At 46.0% G+C, this 19063-nt stretch overlaps 1 long non-coding RNA gene across 2 annotated transcripts in view; it reads right to left on the bottom strand.

Moving 5' to 3' along the window:
* Nucleotides 1–19063, bottom strand: part of LOC138489600 (uncharacterized) — a 174147-nt gene that overhangs the window by 5853 nt on the left and 149231 nt on the right. For both annotated transcript variants that reach the window (XR_011274828.1, XR_011274827.1), the window contains one exon: nucleotides 9867–9933. This is a non-coding gene — a long non-coding RNA (uncharacterized lncRNA). The remainder of the gene's footprint in view (nucleotides 1–9866; nucleotides 9934–19063) is intronic.

Genomic DNA, 19063 nt, shown 5'->3' with positions numbered 1-19063 from the left:
ACTTACCTTCTTCTCTGTCATCTGTTGGGAGCGAACGCGCTGGGAACACTTCTGTTCCCAGCATGTCCGCTACTGATTGCTGCCATGGAAAGGGAAAACTGACTCTGTTTTCTCTTTCCTGGCGGCCATTTTCTTGGTCTTATTTTTTTTTCTGTCCCGAAACACTGCAGTGTTTCGGAACTGAAAAAACTGTCTTTAGTACCCCAGTCATGCAGATCTTGCGGGTGGGGTACTAATAGCAATATGCCCCCGCCGCTAGTGGCATATTGCTTAATTAGGTCCAAATTGATTGCAAATCGGCTGAGAATGTCACTTTCCAGATAAAAGGCAGAAGTGACATGTCTCACAACCCAACAATTATGGTATATGCTTTTGTTACCAATGGACTTCGTTAGCATACAACTGCTAGGCAGGAGATGTTTGGAATTTGGGTTTTCCAAACCTACTTCACATTTGTCAATCAATTTAAATGTGGGAATGGTCTGCTCTTTTTTTTTTTTTTTTAAACTTTTATTTTTGTTGACAGAGGCAGGTAGCATACACACTTACATCAGGACAGCAAGAGCAAATACAGTACATAGGTACATTAATGCAAGGGCTTTTCTGCGGAACATAAGCTGTCAGGGACCATCAGCAACATAACATGAGACACCAACACTTTAGACAACACTAGTAGAAGGCCGGTGAGATCCGCCCACCGTGGAGATGTCATCCAAACCGTTCAAATAACTATTAAAGGCAGACCAGATATTACGGGGGCGGGACCGGGCCGGGAGCATATCCAAAAACCCCTCCTCGCAATTCCTAGACCATGTGAGCAGGTTCAACCATTTCTGATATGTAGGGGGGGTCGAGCTTTTCCAATCCAGCAAGATGCATTTCTTGGCCACCACACAACTTACATTTAGGAACTTGACCACATCTCTAGGCTCCCCGAGGCCCCACACCCCAAACAGTGCCCCCAGCGGGTCGAGGTCAACATCAACATCAATAATTGTCGACAACGTCTGCATGATCTTGGACCAGAATGTGGCCAGCTCCGGGCAGGCCCAGAACATGTGTAGATGGTCAGCCCCATCGGTTCCGCAGCGAAGGCAGGGCCGGGGGGTAGAGCGTGCAAATCTCGAAATTCTACCCGGTGTAAAATACAGCCTATTGAGCAATTTATACTGTATGGTGCGGTAGCGAAAGTTCAAGGACACCCCACTGGTATGAGAGCACATTTTCCCCCACAATTGGTCTGTAAGGTCCGTCCCCAGTTCGGCGGCCCAGTCCTCCCGTGCCCTGGACGGGCGGGGCGAGGGGCCGGTTAGTAACAATCCATATAATGAGGAGACCACACCCCGCGCCCCTCCCGAATTGGCGATGTATGCGATCCCGGGGGAGTCCGGAGGCTCAGCTGGGAAGTCAGGCCACGCGCTGCGGAAGGCTGCGCGCAGCCTGTAGAATTGCAGCAGCTCCATGACTGAACCGGAGTGCCCCGGCTTCAACGTCTGCAGTGTTATAAACCGCCCATCTGGGTAAAAGTCAGTGAGGGCACGGTAACCCAGCGCCTCCCAGTGCCGCGCCAGTGCAATGTCACACGTGGGTTCAAGCCCGGGAAGGTTCCAGGCGGGAAGCCACCTGTAGTATGGATGTTGTTCAGCACACGTGTTAAACAGCCGGCCCCAGGCCTGTACAGTGGCGCGGACTGGATCGATAGGCGAGTCCGGGACATACTTCCTATTTAGAATCAGGGACATTATGTTACAGGGTGCCCCCGCCAGAGTCTCCAATTTGACGTGGGGGCGAGGTGGGGGTCCGGGGTACCAGTACGAGGCGAATTGCGCCTGTGCAGCCGTCCAGTATCTAAGCAGGTCCGGGGCCGTGAAGCCCCCTTTGTCATATGGGAGGCACATGTCCGACCATTTCTTACGCACCGCACCAGAGTGCCAGAGAAATTGTGCAAGTGCTTTATGAAGGTCTGTAAAGTATCTCCCACCCGGCCAGACAGGGACGTTAGAGAAGATATACAAGAACTTAGGAAGCAGGATCATTTTCACCAGCGAGAGTCTACCGGCCAGCGACAGCGGGAGAGCGCGCCAGCGCGTGATTTTAGCCTCAGCTTGTTCCGCCACCGCTCGGTAGTTATCCGCTAGCAGTGTTTCCCTAGACCGAGACACCCAGACCCCCAAATATTTAATCCCCATTGGGGACCAGCGTAGCGGGTACTCCGTGAGCGGTTGTGCGGTGGAGCTAGTAAGAGGGAAAATTTCGGATTTGGTATAGTTAATGGTGAACCCGGAGTGAGTGCCAATCCGGGTGATACCGCGTATAATCGGATCCAGGTGCACATCCGGGTCTCTTACGAAAAGTAAAACATCATCTGCATAGAGCGAGACGATTTCGGGAGCGTCCTTCAGGCGGATCCCCTGGTGGGCGTGCCGGGCCCTGATATAGTCGGCCATCGGCTCTATTGCCAGGGCGAATAAGATCGGAGAAAACGGGCAACCTTGACGGGTGCCCCTAGAGAGTGGGAACAGAGCTGACGTCTGGGAATTAACCCGCACCCTAGCCACCGGGGAAGTGTATAGCAACTTAATGTACGCTATCATGTTAGGCCCTACACCCATAGTCTCCAGCACCAACCAGGTGTATTTCCAGGAGACCATGTCAAAAGCCTTCTGGGCATCCAGCGTAACCGCCACGGCGCCAACTCCCTGATCCATGCGGGCCATGACATTGAATAGCCGTCTAATATTGTGGGACGTCGACCTCCCAGGGACGAACCCTGATTGGTCATCATGCACCATATAGGACATGACCGGGAGGAAGCGGTTGGCAATCATCTTAGCGAATATTTTGGTATCTAGATTCATTAGTGAGAGGGGCCTATATGATCCACACTCATCAGCAGGTTTCCCAGGTTTAAGAAGGACCGTAATGGCGGCCTCCCGCAATGATGGAGGGAGGGTGCCCAGCCGGAGCGACTCATTCCAGACCTCCAGCAGCCTGGGGGCCAAGATGGCCACATGCTCCTGATAAAATTCTGCCGTTAGCCCATCCGGACCGGGAGCTTTTCCTTTGGGTAGATTGGAGATTGCCCCGACAATTTCGTCCAGCAGAATGGGGGAGTCCAGTGAGTCTTTGGTTGTGGGGGAAATGAGTGTCGTGGGGATCTGGCTGAGGAGATCGCGCATTTGGGACTCGCTATGTTCAGGGGGCTGGGAGTATAGGTCAGCGTAGAAGTCCGCGAAGACCTCCAAGATTCGTTGGTCAGACGTTTGACTCAGCCCTAACCTGTCCCTGATACAGGAGATCTGTGAATGACCCCACTCGCCCCTGGCCACAGCAGCCAGCGTCCTGCCCGGCCTGTCCCCCTCACCATACTTGCGAGCCGCCTGGGGGCGACTGAAATATCGAACTTCCCTGATGGCCTGGTCATTAAAAGCTTGGAGCTCCTCACTGATCTGGGAGAGGGTGGCCGGGTCAACCGAAGTGGGATGCGCTCTTTCCAGGTCGCGTAGTTTGGTTTCGGAACGGGCAAGAGCAGCACGTATAGCCTTGAGTACTCCCGCCTCCCTCGATATGGACATTCCCCTGATGAAGACTTTGAAGGCCTCCCACCGGACCCCCAGGGAGGTGGACCGGGACAAGTTAAACTCAAAGTAGGACTGTATATCAGCAAGAATATCCGCCTTGAATACTATGTCTTGCAGGGCCGCAGACTTGAAGCGCCAAGTATTAATAGTGGGAACCGGGACTCCCAGATCCACGGACATCCGGACAGGAGAATGGTCCGATAGGGTACGCGCCAAGATCTGAGTTTCAGCCACCCTGCCCAGAAGCGTACTGGACACGAAAAACATGTCAATCCTCGAGGAGCTGTCGTGTACCGAGGAATAATGGGTATATTCGCGCGCCAACGGGTGCATCGCCCGCCATGCGTCTCGAACATCTAGTGACACCCCGTGTGCTAATAGCCTACGCGCTGCGCCCGAGAGCAATCTGGGGGCAGTGCCCGTTCTGTCCAACGTGGTATCCATTATGAAATTCATGTCCCCCCCCCAGATAATCTGTACCCCCACATAGCCCAGCAATATCGCCGCCACCCGGTCAACGAAATCAGGAGAGTCCACATTAGGGCCATAGGTATTGACCAGCAGGTATTCCCTATTCGCCAAGGAACAATGCAGGATAACATACCTCCCTTCAGGGTCAACATAATTCTTATGTAGAGAAAACTTGAGCGATCTATGAACCATCGTCAGGACCCCCCTAGCCCGGGAGGAGTAGGAGGTAAAATATCTATTGGGGCCCCAGGAAGGGGCCATGCATCTGGCCAGGTGGCCCCCAGAGTGGGTCTCCTGCAGGAACAAAATTTTACAACAATGTCTGTTGGCGTAAGCCATAATTTTACGAGCCTTGGTGTAGTTACTAAGGCCCCGTACATTCCAAGACAGCACAACAGTTGTCATTGCATCGAACTAGGGTACATCCCACACTCTCTGCCCAGAGCCAGCCAGTAGTTTAAAATGGGCCCCACAATGGTGCCCCGATGTCATGCATTCTGCCACACTACCTCCGTCTTTTGTAATACAATCCCACACACCCCCAACATCACCACCCACCACCCACACTGCCCACCCGCAACTTGCAGTAGGTATCGTCCCCCACCCAAACCCAAGGTCCCCAGCTAAGCCAGGGGAGTGACAGGGTCTCCCCAACCGGGGAGGAACAGAGGGCACCACCCAACGGGGATGCGCCCACGATTCGGCCCAACAGTGGCCACCCAGCCCTAACAGCAAACCAAGCACAAACACAAACATTGCAAACGCAGTGGGGGCGCTGTAGCCGTGCGGACGGCATCTTAAACATCATGTAGGCCGACATGGGCCATCAAGTCAAGTTCTGCGGTGAAGGATCCAAGTTCGAACCCAGGAGTTGAGGTCGGATGATAACAGGAAAACAATAGGCGATCTAACGCATGAGCATACCGTGTACGAGGAGTATTGAGTAGTGTCCAAGGGCCCAGGGCGAAACCCCAGGCCGGATGGCCATCCACGGGGTTCGAGTCGCTGGGGTAAAGAACAGCATTGCCAACAACACATCCAAAATGAGCGAAGAGAGCTGGCGAGGAGAGTGGGGCACTACAGGGAGTGCTCACTCAGCGGCCACGGGAGCATTTATCGGATTAGGTAATGGTATCTCCAGCTCGATGAACTTCACTGCCTCCTCGGGGACCGTGAAGAAGTAGAGTTTGCCATTGTGGGTCAATTTCAATCGCGCCGGGAAGAGGATGGCGTATGGGACATTGCGTTCCCTGAGCAGCTTTTTGACCCCGAGAAATTGGCGCCTTTCCTGCTGGACCGCTACGGAGAAGTCGGGGAAGATCCTAACGGTGTTGGCCTCCAGGCGCAGCTCTCCCTTCTCCCGTGCCAAGCGTAGGATGAGGTCCCTGTCCCGATAGTTCAGGATCCTGGCAATGATGGGTCTCGGAAGATCACCCGCTCTAGGGCGAGGGGACAGGGCCCGATGTGCGCGCTCGACCGTAAAGTGCGGAGACAGGGTCGGGTTGTCGAGCAGTTCCCTAAGCAAGCTCTCGATCGCATCCTCCATGCGCCCCTTGAGTGCGTTCTCGGGGACACCAATGATGCGTAGATTATTCCTGCGAGAGCGGGACTCCAAGTCATCGCATTTGGATTTAACCGCCTTCATGTCCCGGGACAGGGCCGCGACCGTGGACTGCAGCACGTGTAGTTCGTCCTCGTTAGTAGAGATCCTGCCTTCAGCCTCTGCTATTCGGGTCCCGGCTTGGTCTACACGTGTCTTGAGCGAGGCAACATTGGCATGTATATCGTCCAACTTCTCGTGGAAGGAAGCGAAATTTTTGGCCATCGACTCCATGATAACCGTGAGGTCAGGTCCCGGCGGCCCGGCCTGCGACTCCACCCCAGACTCCTCCGGCGGGGGTGGGGATGAGCAAGCGTCGGATCTCGGAACCGCTCTAGCGAATCTATCCATCGATCCTCCCCTGCAGTTTCCTTTCGATTTACTTGGCATGACGAAGAGTAGCGACGGCCGCCGTGGTTATCAAGCGTCAGCCACGTGGAGGTGGTGGGCACAGGGTCCGGGAGTCGAGTCAAGCCCGGGGGGATCTTCACCGATGTGGACGTGGATCACGCTGGCAATACAGAGCGGGGCGCACCAGGGGGGAGGGGGCAGGGGCGCCCACAGGGCAGGTCCAGGGGCAGCGCGAGGTGATGGCCGGGCCCACCGTGCCCCGTCCGGATGCGTCACCCCTCCGCTCCTCACCTCGACAGTGCAGTCCTCCGCCAGGCGAGTGTCGATGTGGCGGGGCACCCCACAGGCCGCCGCAGCCGTCGGTTCGGTCCCAGCCCCCCATCCGGCAGTGATCCGACCCGCGGGGCCCCCCAAGGTGGGAGACAGGGGCGGGCGGGCCGCGAAAGAGTGGCGAAGCCTCGAGTGACCGCCGCAGCCCGGGTAGGCCTCCAGAGAGATGTGGCAGTAGCAAGTCTCCCAGTAGTCAGAGAAGGCCGGGACTCCGCCAGGAGCTGCCCAGCAGACAGGAGCAGATGGTTGGCCGCAATAGGAGTGTAGCAAGCTCCGATGTTCGCAGATGTGGGCAGATGAGGGCCGGAGCCGCACGGAGCTCAAAAGCTAAGCAGCCATCTTGGGCTGCTCCACAGCGCCACCCCCAATGGTCTGCTCTTTTGAGAGTTTCCTGAATAATTCTTTGCTGCTGAAGCTCCTTCCATTATTCAGACATACTCTGACGAGCAACGGTTCCACTCCCCACCCCCCACACATTTAACTGAATTGGGAAAAACAACTGCTCACCCTTTTTCTGAATAATGTCTGTCAGAATTTGAGCAGACTCTTCTTTGTCTGGTTTCACGGGACTCAAGGTTTCTTCGGATTTTGGACTGGTGTAACATTTTAGGGTGTTCCCTTCCAGTGTGAATTGCCACTTAAAACAAGGAGGCAGGTTGATTTTTAAGAATGGAGAAGGGTTCCCATCATCATTTTGTTCTCCGACAGAGATGACAGGGATGGCGGGGACTTGGTTATTTTTTTAAATTGAACTGTATATTTTTAGAACGTTGATCGAATACGTTACAGGTGCCATTCAGGATTACATAATAGGTATTCAATTTTTATTTGATGGAGCGGTTAATCTGAGTTCAGAGGACCATTTTTACAAAGTTGATCAGAGATGATAACATCCTCAGGAGATTGTTCCCCAGTAGACAAGGTGTGCCCTCTGGAGTCACAGCAATCAACAGATGTTTCAGCCAATGCTGTCCAAACTTTATGTCCAGATCTGCAGTCCCTTTGATGGAAATATCATTCCCATCGAAATTATGGAGTTGTCTGGGAAGTGGTGTAAGTGGAATTTGGTGGCCCTCCCCCATCCTGTGTTCAGTTGGTCAAAGGCCGTTTTTGACAGGAGGGTGGCTTGGGATCCAGCATTCACCAGAGCCAATAATTCACACTAACCCTGCACCTTGACCGGTGCATAAAATCAGCCTTAATTTTCCTCCAAGGTGCAAAAAAAGTGTGACTAATTTGACAGTCCAGTGGTCATTTTCTTAATATTGAACCATGACACTGTGATCTTGGGAGATTTTCTGTGTCGGAGTTCGGTAATATGTAAAAAAAAACGTTGCAACTCAAAATGGGAGTTGTTGGGGAATCCTCCTTTTCTCTGCCCCTTGGCTGTCCCCTGTTACCTGACAACAGTTCTCAGAAACCATTTGGAGAAACAACACCCAGTCCGTTTCACTACTGTGTGGTTCAGATGTTTGTGGTTGAATAGTTTCTGGTTCTGGGTCAGTCTCCAAACTTAACCTGTCCCACTCTGGGTCTTTTGGAACTCATTTCACCTTGAAAGGATCCCTCTGTTTTCAAGAGAAGGTCTGGTTATATGAATCCTTCTCTTTCAAAGGGGATAATCTTGTGTTCCTACACAAAGTGGGTTCTTCTTTGGTCTCTCCTACTTACCCTTTGCTCTTTGGGTTCTAACATTTTGGGGGTTAAAGAGATTCTTTCAGGCTGGGAGGTTTTGAGGGGTTCTGTTTGGGTTAGAAAGGAAGCATCCTCAAGGGCTCGGCATCTCCCCTCCACTCTTGCCCCCTCCTCCGGAGCCTGTGGTTTGTCAGAGGTTTCTTCCCATCATTTCCCCCCAGGAGCATCCAGCCTGGGTGTTGTGGAATTCTGGGAAACAGTGTTAAATTGAGAGTTGGACTGAGTCCTCAGCATGCATGCCAGATCATTGGTCAGTTGCTGGTCGCTCCAACTGTGAGACCTTGTCTTTGTGGTCAAGAGCTCTCAAGTCATATCTCTACTTCTCCTTAAACGGGTAACGTTACCTTCTCCCAGAGTAGCTCGGGTACTGGAAAATCCCCTCATAATTGTCCATCCTGAATATCCCTTTTCCCAGGTTCAGAGATCTATTGTCCTGGAACTGGGGAGAGAGAGGATTGTTTTGGAAGTTCTGGTTTGGGGGATATCTGGGGAAAAAGTTCAGATTGGGAGGTGTAGTGATGCTTCTCTCCTGGGGGAAGTTTGGAGGGAAGTTCCTGGGACAGTACTTACCTTATTTGTTCCCCCATTTGGTCAGGAAAGTGTGTACATACCCCAGGATTGGTTCAATACCCTTGTACCTACGGCTTATATAGGTGGAAGGGTCAGAGGGATCATTGTTCTGGGCCCCCGCCTGACTGCCATTTGGTTGGACTGGGTTGGGGGGTTCCCTACTGCTTTCCATTTTTCTTTTTGGCCAGAGGGTTACTTTTAGGCCCCCCATCTCCATATTCAATGGAGGGGTCGTTTATCTCCTGCACAAACTCCCTCAATGCCTGATCTTCCCCACAATGCAAGTTATACGCAGTTTTATGTGCCTCTTGTGGGTTTCTATGGATGGAAACATTTTTCAATATGGCTGCCTTATAAGTGGACCATTTATGATGATCCTGGTCCTCCAGTCCAGCAAAGAAACTGGAGTACTCAGGTGAGAAGGTCCATTTAGCAGACACTATACAATTCACATAATTTCTGATCTGGAATGATGCCATCATCTGCTCATAAAGTTCCAGGTGCTCCCATACAGAATACTTGGCATTGTTGTGGGATAGGGAAAGGAAGCTCTTTATGGCCTTGATTTATTTTATTGGGTCTTTGACAAAATCTTTTCTTTGTTTCCCTGTATTTTTCTTCTTCTGCACCAGAGTTCAGTCATCTTCTGACTCAGAACTGCTACCGGTACTCCTTTCCCTGTCTTCTAGGTGCTTCGTATCTCAATGAGACTGAGAATATCTCCCAGAACCACGGGATCTGGACTCCTCTAACCTGGACCAAGGTGAACTCTCAGGGTCACGCTCCCTGGAGTTCCTTTCAGGCCCAGGATAGAACCCAGTGTCCTCATGCCCCCTACCAGGGATTCTGCGGGATTCCCCCCCTTCCCCTGATTATACAGATGTTTTTAGAATGCTCTTCCTGGGATGAGGTCTGACTTTTCTCCTTCAGCAAAGCAGGCAAGGCGGTATCCTTATAATCGAATCTTCAGCCAATCTAACTCCCTAACTTTCTCCTCATAAGAGTTTTCATGGTTTGAAGTACTAACCGTACTATTCCTTTCTTCCCAGGACACACTGGTCTGGACACTTTCCCTTCTATGTGGTAGAGATGAATACTCACTAATGTCAGACATGGACTGGCCTTCTTGTTCAGCTGAGCTAGGCCTGGGTAAGTCTAACTCATGTCACCCTGCTCTTGATAGGTGGCATGCATGAGGTTGGTTCCCATTTGCGCACGAGAAGTTGTAAATGACTGGCATAAGGGCTCTGTTGGCAAGGGTGCCTCACCTTGATCAGTGGTCCTTGTCACATATCCTGATTGTTCACGGTGCCTCTGGTCCTGTCCACATAAATCCTAAGTAGAAATAAACAGAGGACATTAAGAGCAGCCAATGTGGGTAGTGTGACCAACTGTCCATTATTTCAGACCTTGAAACTCTTTGAATTCTCACTTGGACCTAACCTGCTTGCTTCATATAGACACTTTAGTGCCCTGCTTAAAAAATGCCTCTGTCGACCATACTTAACAGCCTATCACTCTACTCCCACACTACTCCAAGGCTCCTTAAAAAAGTGGCATTCACCCGGACAACTATCTACCCAGAGGTCAGCCGATTCGGCAAACCACTGTGATCTAATTATGTACTGCTAATGATCCACAGATATGTATAACAAACAAAAGGGGTCCCGAAGACCTTATGAAGTTCAGGATAAACTAATCAAACACACAAAACAACTTCATAGGCAGAGGTGCAAAGTACATAAAGACAAATCCACCTATTGGGGGAAACCTGTACTGATTGAAAACAGTGTGCGATGTCACATAAAACACAGGAATGTTTATATCATAAGATAAAAATTAAACCAAATGTAAAAAACTCAACAAAAGACATACAAGCAAACACTTTAAAACATGTTTTAGTAACACACATGTCACACATATGCTCATGGAGGGGGCAAAATAAACCTATTTTGCTAAACCACTCTGTCATCAAGGGCCAATGTAGGACAACTTGTGCACTAATAGTCACATACATTGTGCAAGAATTTTATGCATTTCAGACCAAGCTATAGATCTCTGACAAGATTGTCAATTGCAACATTCACTGTGTTAATGCATGTTCCTAAAGCATAATAACTCCTCATGTTTTGCTGAACCAAGGGGCAAGAATAGACAATATAAACAAGGCCGCAATAGTCCAACCACTAGTTTTGGTGACCAAAAATAATAAATCGCTTTCCTGAGGGAATCCCTGGACTCCTACAATAGACAAAACAAAACAAACATGACTATACTAAAAGGCTGTGTCCACATGACACACAACACTCATGTATGCATATTTTACAAAAAATACCTATCATAAATTAGATAAGCTGAACAGCACTGATAAATGTCTCCAACATTCTCACGTATGCACACCATACAAAACTCACTGCAATTCCCAATCTTCTAGATCTTACTCCAGCCTTCAGCATTAGCAATCACCCCACACTCCTCCATAACCTCTGTAACTTTGGTATCAGGGGCACTGTCCCTGCTCTGTGTGTATGCATCTTGTTTGACAACTACTTCTCCATCTCATGCAATAAACACATCTTCAGTCTGTGCCCTGGTGTATGTGCTTGGTTTCAGATAGTGCAAGCCTGACTGTGATGCATATGAACAAATGGCTCTTATGTTTACTCTTGGAAGATCATGGTGGGGGGATACAGAGTGTTGCATGTTAGGCAGGATGTGTCAACCAATTCTTAATTAAATTGTTGGTGGATCTGCAGCTGTGCTCCGGCTTAAAGTATATTCCTGTGGTTTTCACACACCCTGACTGTTATGTTGTGTCCCAGTGTCTCCCTCAGCAAGTGTCTCTTTGCCGTCTTCTGCTATGAGAGTGAAATCCAAGTGTGTTCCCTTTAATCTTCAGGGAAGACCCTGAATCGACAAATCATTAGTCAACTCTTCCCATATTTTGAATATCTTTTTGTATGCTGAATCCCCAAGATGGCCCACAGAGTGAGGAGTCATTAAGCACCAGAGGTGCCCTGGTTGTTATAAATTCAGAGGAATATGAAACAGAGTGTTTCAGACAGTTGAGCGACCTAAACGTATACAATATTCGACCCAGTGACCCAACCAATTAAATTGCAAGTAACTTGAAATCCATTCTAGAAATGGCTGAAGATAATGAATGGATCAATGAGAGAACCAGATTGATCCTCACAAAAGAATTACCCGAAAACACTGCATTTTAATATTTTACCAAAGATACATAAATCAATGACTCAACCTCCTGGATGACCAAAAGTGGCAGCAACTAATAGTATTCTTCAACCTCTTCCCATCTACATCGAAGCTATATTGCAACCCATAATTCAGAAATATCCAACTTACATTCACGACACAACTTATTTTCTGAACAGACTTAACAACATATAGCTTAAGAAAGTGTACCTGCTAGTTACAATTGATGTAAACAGCGTGTATACATATAGCCCACATTCCCTGGGTAAACAAGCAGTGGAGTGGCTTCTACTACAAGAAGATGAAGTGGGAGTTTCCAAGGAATGGATCATGGTAGTTTTGGAGTTCATCTAGCAAAATGTGTACTTCCAGCATAACAATACAGAATATTTACAGATGAGTGGAACAGCTATGGGGGCCACAATGTGCCACCCAATGCGAATAGTTTCATGTCTAAAATTGAAGAGGATCACAGCATCAAACGTCCCATTTGGCACTGATTCATCAGATACTGTGGAAAATACATTGATGACATTTTCATGGTCTGGAGCGATTCAAGAGAAACATTGGATTTATGATTGGTTAATTATATTTTGTTTTGAGAGGGTAGCTATGAGCAATATGCTCACCTTGGAAGCAAGACGACACGTAGCAACACAGGTTTGAGCCCCGGGTCTGCGCTTAGCAACCTCTGGGTATATAAATAACCAATCATAATCATAACAACCTTCTGCATCGGATGAGTTTCACCCTCCGGCAACCATCAGATGTTTTCCATACAGCCAATTATTACAGATCAGAAGAATAATCAACAAAGAAACAATGTATGAGCATGAAAAGAACACAATGGCAGCCCATTGGTATTTGATAGCAAGTACAGTAGGCATACAACAAGAATTACAAAGCAAATACTGAAACATTAACCCCTGTTGGCATGTAACAATAAACTTCAAGATTTATTCAAGGATGAACTGATCTTCGCATTTCGACGCAGCAGTAACTTGAGAGATCTCCTTGTTAAGAGAAGAGAGATATCCAAATTATGGAAAGCTATGTCCCCTGCACACTTTCCATAGGGCAATAAGCATTAAAACTATTTTGACAAAATTTGTGTGGTTAAAAATGAAAATTCCAAAATTCAAGTAACTCTGATTCTGTTCCTCTCCAAATTTCAAATATATCATTAATATATCTTAACCAAGTTAGTTTCTTGTTCTGCCATGTTGGATTGTCCAATACGTGTGTTTTCTCAAAATGAGACATGAAAATCTTCGCATAGGATGGGGCTACAGCAGACCCCATCGAGGTACCATAGCTTCTACACATAGTATATTCCTGATGTTACATTTCTTTGGAGAAGCATATTTGAGGCATCTCAGGTCCTTCATGGTTCTTTGTTTAAACAGGTTAATGAGAGGGTGGAGGGACAGATAGCAAATTTCAACCGTTGGTTGAAGAAAATGTATTACTTTTTACAATGGACATAAATAGCCTTTATACTTCCATCCCCCCCTCAGAAGGTATAGGAGCTATGGAATGATCCCTACTGACACACAGAGATGTGAACATCCAAAAAGTGTTTGCCTTAGAATTGTTACATATCATACTCTACAATAACTATTTTAGGTATAATGGACAATATTATCTCCACATTTCAGGCACCTCAATGGGGTCTTCTGTAGCCCCATCCTATGCAAATATTTTCATGTATCATTTTGAGAACACACACATATTGGACAATCGAACATGGCAGAACAAGATACTAACTTGGTTAAGATATATCGATGATATATTTTGAATTTGGAGAGGAACAGAATCAGAGTTACTTGAATTTTGGAATTTTCTCAACACCTGTAAACCAAGAATTGGCTTCACAATGGAAATTGGCAAACCTTCGGTGAACTTCTTTGATGTCACGGTGGAATATACTGGTGCGCATATGAAAACTAAAATTTTCCGAAAACCTACATCATGCCAGCCATCACCTAAAACACCTAAACGACAATTTACTGTACAGTCAGCTGTTACAATTTAAAAGCATCACCTCTGAAATGGACACACTACAGGAGGAATATAATACCATGAAGAAAAGATTTCTATTTAGAGAATTTCCTCCAGAAACTATAGACAAAGCAATCACTCGCACAGAGACACAAGACAGAAATGTACTCTTACAGGCCAGTCATAAGAGAGAAGATCAAAACCTAATACACACACTCAAGTACTCGAGCCAAAGCTTCGAAATAAAAACAATTATGCATAAAAATTGGAACGTAATCAAATCCGATGAAACTCTATCACAGCTATTTCCAGATCTACCTATGATGGATTATAAACGAGGAAAGAATTTCAGAGATCAACTGATAAGAGCGGAAAGGAGCAACCAACAACCCAGAGGACTCTAAGCAAACCCAAAGTTGGCACCTTTGCCTGCCTACATTGTCAGCATTGTAACAACTTGATCAAAGGAGACCACATTCGCCACCCACACACCGGAGAAAAGGTCATGCTGAAAATTTCGTGACATGCAACACGAAAAGTGTCATCTATGCCATACGCTGCCCTTGCAGCAAATACTATGTCGGCAAAACCAACAGACGGACCAAAGATAGGTGGACGGAACACAAATCATGTATCAGGACACAGAACATCAAGTGACCCTTCTTCAGACATTTCCGCGACATGGACATAATGTCTCCCAAATGCGATTAGTGATTTTGGAAGTGCTACAACCATTTAGCAGGGGAGGAAACCTACCCAGACTATTGGCTCAGAGAGAATTATTTTCGATCAACAGACTCGATGCAATGACCCCATTAGGCCTTAATGAGGATTATTACTTAGGTCCATTTTTATAGCCACAGAGCATTACACACATTTAGGGAAGGACTGCTCTGGTTCTAGTACTATGTGTATTAACTCCAAAAGGTATAAATGTGTATGAACACCTAAATAAATCCAAGAAAAAGGTGTTTACAGTAGATTGTACACCCATTCGTTTTGGGGTAGACAAATTGTAAAGATTTTCATTTTCTATTGAATAATTGTCCTGTTTTGACACAAATAATATGGACTATACAGTTTGATGAATGGTTTCATGACATAGCAATGCCTTTCTCTTGAGATTCTGACCATTAACTACTCAGAGATCTACTCTGTATATGTATTTAGCAGGGCATTACGGCCCTCACTTTGCTCATTTGTTCTTTCCACTCATGTCACAACTTGCGCCCCTGTTTGCTAAACAGTAAAAGATTTAGCTATGGGTAACCACATTTTACTCCCCACTTTCCAGTGCAATGGCTTGGTAGGTCGTATGCACTACTGTCAACTTTTTAGCCACATATCATTTCTAGCACACTACGGCTTTATACATACCTGATACCAAAACCATTCTAATGCTTTTTAAGACTAATACTTTTGCTGATTTAGTTTTTACTAATGACCTAATTCACATTAGCTCATTGTTCCCCATAATTGATTACAGTACGCACATACTGGAGTGACGTCACGCCACTCACGCAATACTCAGGCATTTACCAGCTTATCAGTCTATATTAGACCTCCTGAGCGTGTGCAGGTGACATCATTGCTTATGGCGTACCCTACGCACGTGCACTTGTAACACAACTTACTCTCATTGTTGTGCTTGCATCACGCCGCTCGCGCGTGCGCGGGTGACGTCATGGCTTGTGACGCCACTCGTGCATGCGTGAGTGACATCACCGGACCAAGAACTAGCATATATAAACAGTCCGCGATGGATGCAGTCGGAGAGCTGCGCTTCCTGACCGCATCCGCGCCGTGAACTACAACAACTACACTATCTACAAGTAAGTTGGGCTCCCACATTTGAGCTTTCACTAGGCCCATAGATACCACATCTTAATTCATGCTCTCATTCTCCCCCAGGAGAACAGAGCCTTTCAACCTCCTACTCTGCAGGATTTCACCTGACCACTACACTTTGCCTCAACGCCTAGTTGTGTAGCTCTTAACATCCCGCTGGGATTATCGTCTTCTACAAAATTGTTTAAGCGAAGGGTGAGTCAGTTTCTGATCAGACTCTCAATTTTTCTACCAACTATTTAACTTAGGCATTGCTGTGGCTGAATTCAGCACATCACTGTAAACTACCCAGATTTAGGGGTGTAATGTTCTTTTACTTCTAGATTTGTTCTATTTTATTACTTTATAATCACTGTGGAGTGTGGATTAGAAGTAAGTCACTTATAGGTAACATGTATTCCTCTTACTCTCTATAAAAATGTTATAAACTAGCACGATCAGGTTCAGAGTGACACTTGCAACAGGATGGCAATCTAAACAAGCTGTTTAATTATTTATTTTTTTTAAAAAGTGAGTTGACTTTGTTATTCTATTTTTGAGTAAACATCAGTTAATGTTGGATTCATTTCTGTTTCTATAGATCTATGTGAAAAATTGTTTTGGAATATATGCCCTTGATGAAGAGAATATGAATCTGGAAACGCGTTGGGCCTACTTGAAAATATTAAAAAGGAGAAGACAAAGAAGTCTTTGAATGTATTCTTTGAATTAACTTGTTTACAAAACACCTCTACTTGTTTGATTATGAAGTACTATATGTTAAAAAGCTATTTTTAACCACAACAATTGGTCAAAATAGTTTTTAGGCTTATTTCCCTACGGAAAGTGTGCAGGGGACGTAGTTTTATATAATTTGGATTTCCCTGTTCTCTATTATGTTCCAGCCTAGATACCAAGGCTGAGTCTTTCTCGCCTGCACCTCAAACTTTGTCAAAACAGTTTATTGAATATCACTTACCTCTCACAGAATTATAATTTAAAAATTGGTGTGCAAGTGTATTCCTGTGTTTTGTTAGATCTCCTTGTTAAGACACACCCCAAGAAATCACAAAGGTAATTTACATGTCTGTCATGTGGGAATTTCCATAGTATCATCAAAGGCAACTCAGTGACACATCTCAGGACAGGAGAAAAGATTGTGATCAAAGATTACTCAACATGTGCTTCGCAAGGAGTGATAGATTCAATCAAATGTCCCTGCAGTCTTCTCTACATTGGACAAACCAGTAGAAAAGTGAGGTCGAGATGGAACAAACATAAGTCCAACATTTGAACAAATAACCAACAATAACCAGTTGCGAAACATTTTGAGCAAGCAAGACAGCAATTATCACAAATCAGATTCGAGATTCTGGAGGTCGCGAATCACACACATCGGTTTTAAACCTCACCAGAAAACTTAAACAAAGAGAAGCCTACTGGATAGAAAATTTGAACACAGTCTCTCCCAGTGGGTTGAACAATGAACCTAATTTACACTGCTTTCTGTAATTTGAAGTATATCACTGCCGTGCCATTCCAGCAGTGACCTTTACCAGTTGTGTGAATATGAGACCCTGGTATACTATACAGTGACTCTTACAGTATTCTTAACCCTTTTTCAGTTTCTGATTTCTTACACCTCAAACATAGGTATACATTTTGCTGTTATGTCAAGATAGTTACTCTATCTACTCTACTCTCGTATCATTATGATAGCTAATCCTTTTTGATCATGTAGGATGCTTTAGGGTTGACATGGTATGTGATTCACACCTCAATGTTCCCCATGTACTTGCTTTCACCACATGGGTACATCACTATCGACCTTACGTGCTACCATCACCATACCTACCCTGTTATGCTTCTCATGTCACCAGTCAACACCACACATGAAACAATTGCAACTGCCGCTAAGGGGTGTTCACTTATACATTATGAACATCTTGCTTCACTTAAGTCCACTGCCCGACGATCGGATAGACATGCATATTATTTTTGCAACATTTACCAGAGATGTTCACATATGCGAACCCTTGTACAACATACGTGCAACAAAATCCTTCTGATATGTGTTTCTCTGTGTATGGCCTTTCATTAAGACCTTGTTTTATTGTTGTATTTTCCACCTTGTTGTATTGTTTACAAGTTGCCTAGGCAACCTCTTGGGCCGTAATCCTGCCCGACACTACACGTCATCACGCGCTAATGTGCGGTTACCCTTGGAAACACTTACATACACAATCCCTGCACCCCGCGGCTGCATAGTTTTACGAGACAGCAGGAGGCCCATTTAACATTGAAACAGACAGATTCAACTTGTGATAATGGTAAGCAGCGTCCAAATCGTTCACATTTGATGCTTGGTTAACAGCCTGACTCACACGAACAGATCGTACAACTTTGCTCATATATATTTTTTCATGACAGACGCATACACGTTAGCAGCCATGAGGGACACGCTAATATTGTAACTGTGAATGCCGTATTGCATTTTCTTTTCCCAACGTTTAGGCATGCTCTTCCTGCCTATGAAATATGACGGTCACTGTACTGAAAAACAGGGGTAAGAATGACTCAAACCTTTGAGAGACATATTTATTACAGTTGTGTGTAAGTGGTTTATCACAGGGTATTACATATGCACTCAGGTTTTTTACAGAAACAAATTCTGAAATCACCCTATGTATGTCCACATCTTCTTGACTTTGCAAGATTGCAGGTACAACGAGTCTCCAACTCTGTTTCTCTTTCAACCTTTTTGAACTTTTTTCACCTTTTTTTCATTTTTGAGTCTTGATACTGTGTTGTATGGTTTTAATATTCATTTGATTTGAACTAGGTAGCAATCTTGTTGATATGGCCATTTCCTATCTAAAGAAGTGTCTGTTTGATATTGCCATTGTAGAATTTGCCCTGGAGAAGGACCTTGGTCCGAAATGTATCTGAGCTAGAGGCTTCTGCTAATTTACTTGAAGAATTAACTTTCATTAAAGAATATATTTTACCCAACCTGAACAGCCTCATCTTTGTTGCTTTATGGAGAACATATTACCTATGATAAAATAAAATAAAAAGATACTCAGTAGTTTTCACTACATAATTTGGCGACCCCCAGGTCTGGTGATTACTTCACCGGACACTTTATTGTTGAGTCATTGAGCACCACGGTCTATGTTCTTCCAAAATGTTCTTGGACTATATTTACTGGCAACTCTGAAATGGATTTCTGCATTGAAGAGGATGTAATCAGGAGAATGTAGTCACCCAAGAAATAAGCACTACTTGCTGTTCTGATGGCACCTCAAGTCTTGGTGCTTAGACTCTTTTCATCTCTGTATTTGGTGTCTCCTACCAAACCTTTGCAGATGGTACTCAGGATTTATTCTTCTCCTACCCAAGAAGTAGACCCAAAAATCAC

Source organism: Ambystoma mexicanum, chromosome 9 (assembly GCF_040938575.1).
Source record: "Ambystoma mexicanum isolate Mex_15411 chromosome 9, UKY_AmexF1_1, whole genome shotgun sequence".
NCBI classification, from domain to species: Eukaryota; Metazoa; Chordata; class Amphibia; order Caudata; family Ambystomatidae; genus Ambystoma; species Ambystoma mexicanum.
Note: the sequence above shows the minus strand (reverse complement) of the source record. Positions and strands in the feature narration are given on the sequence as shown.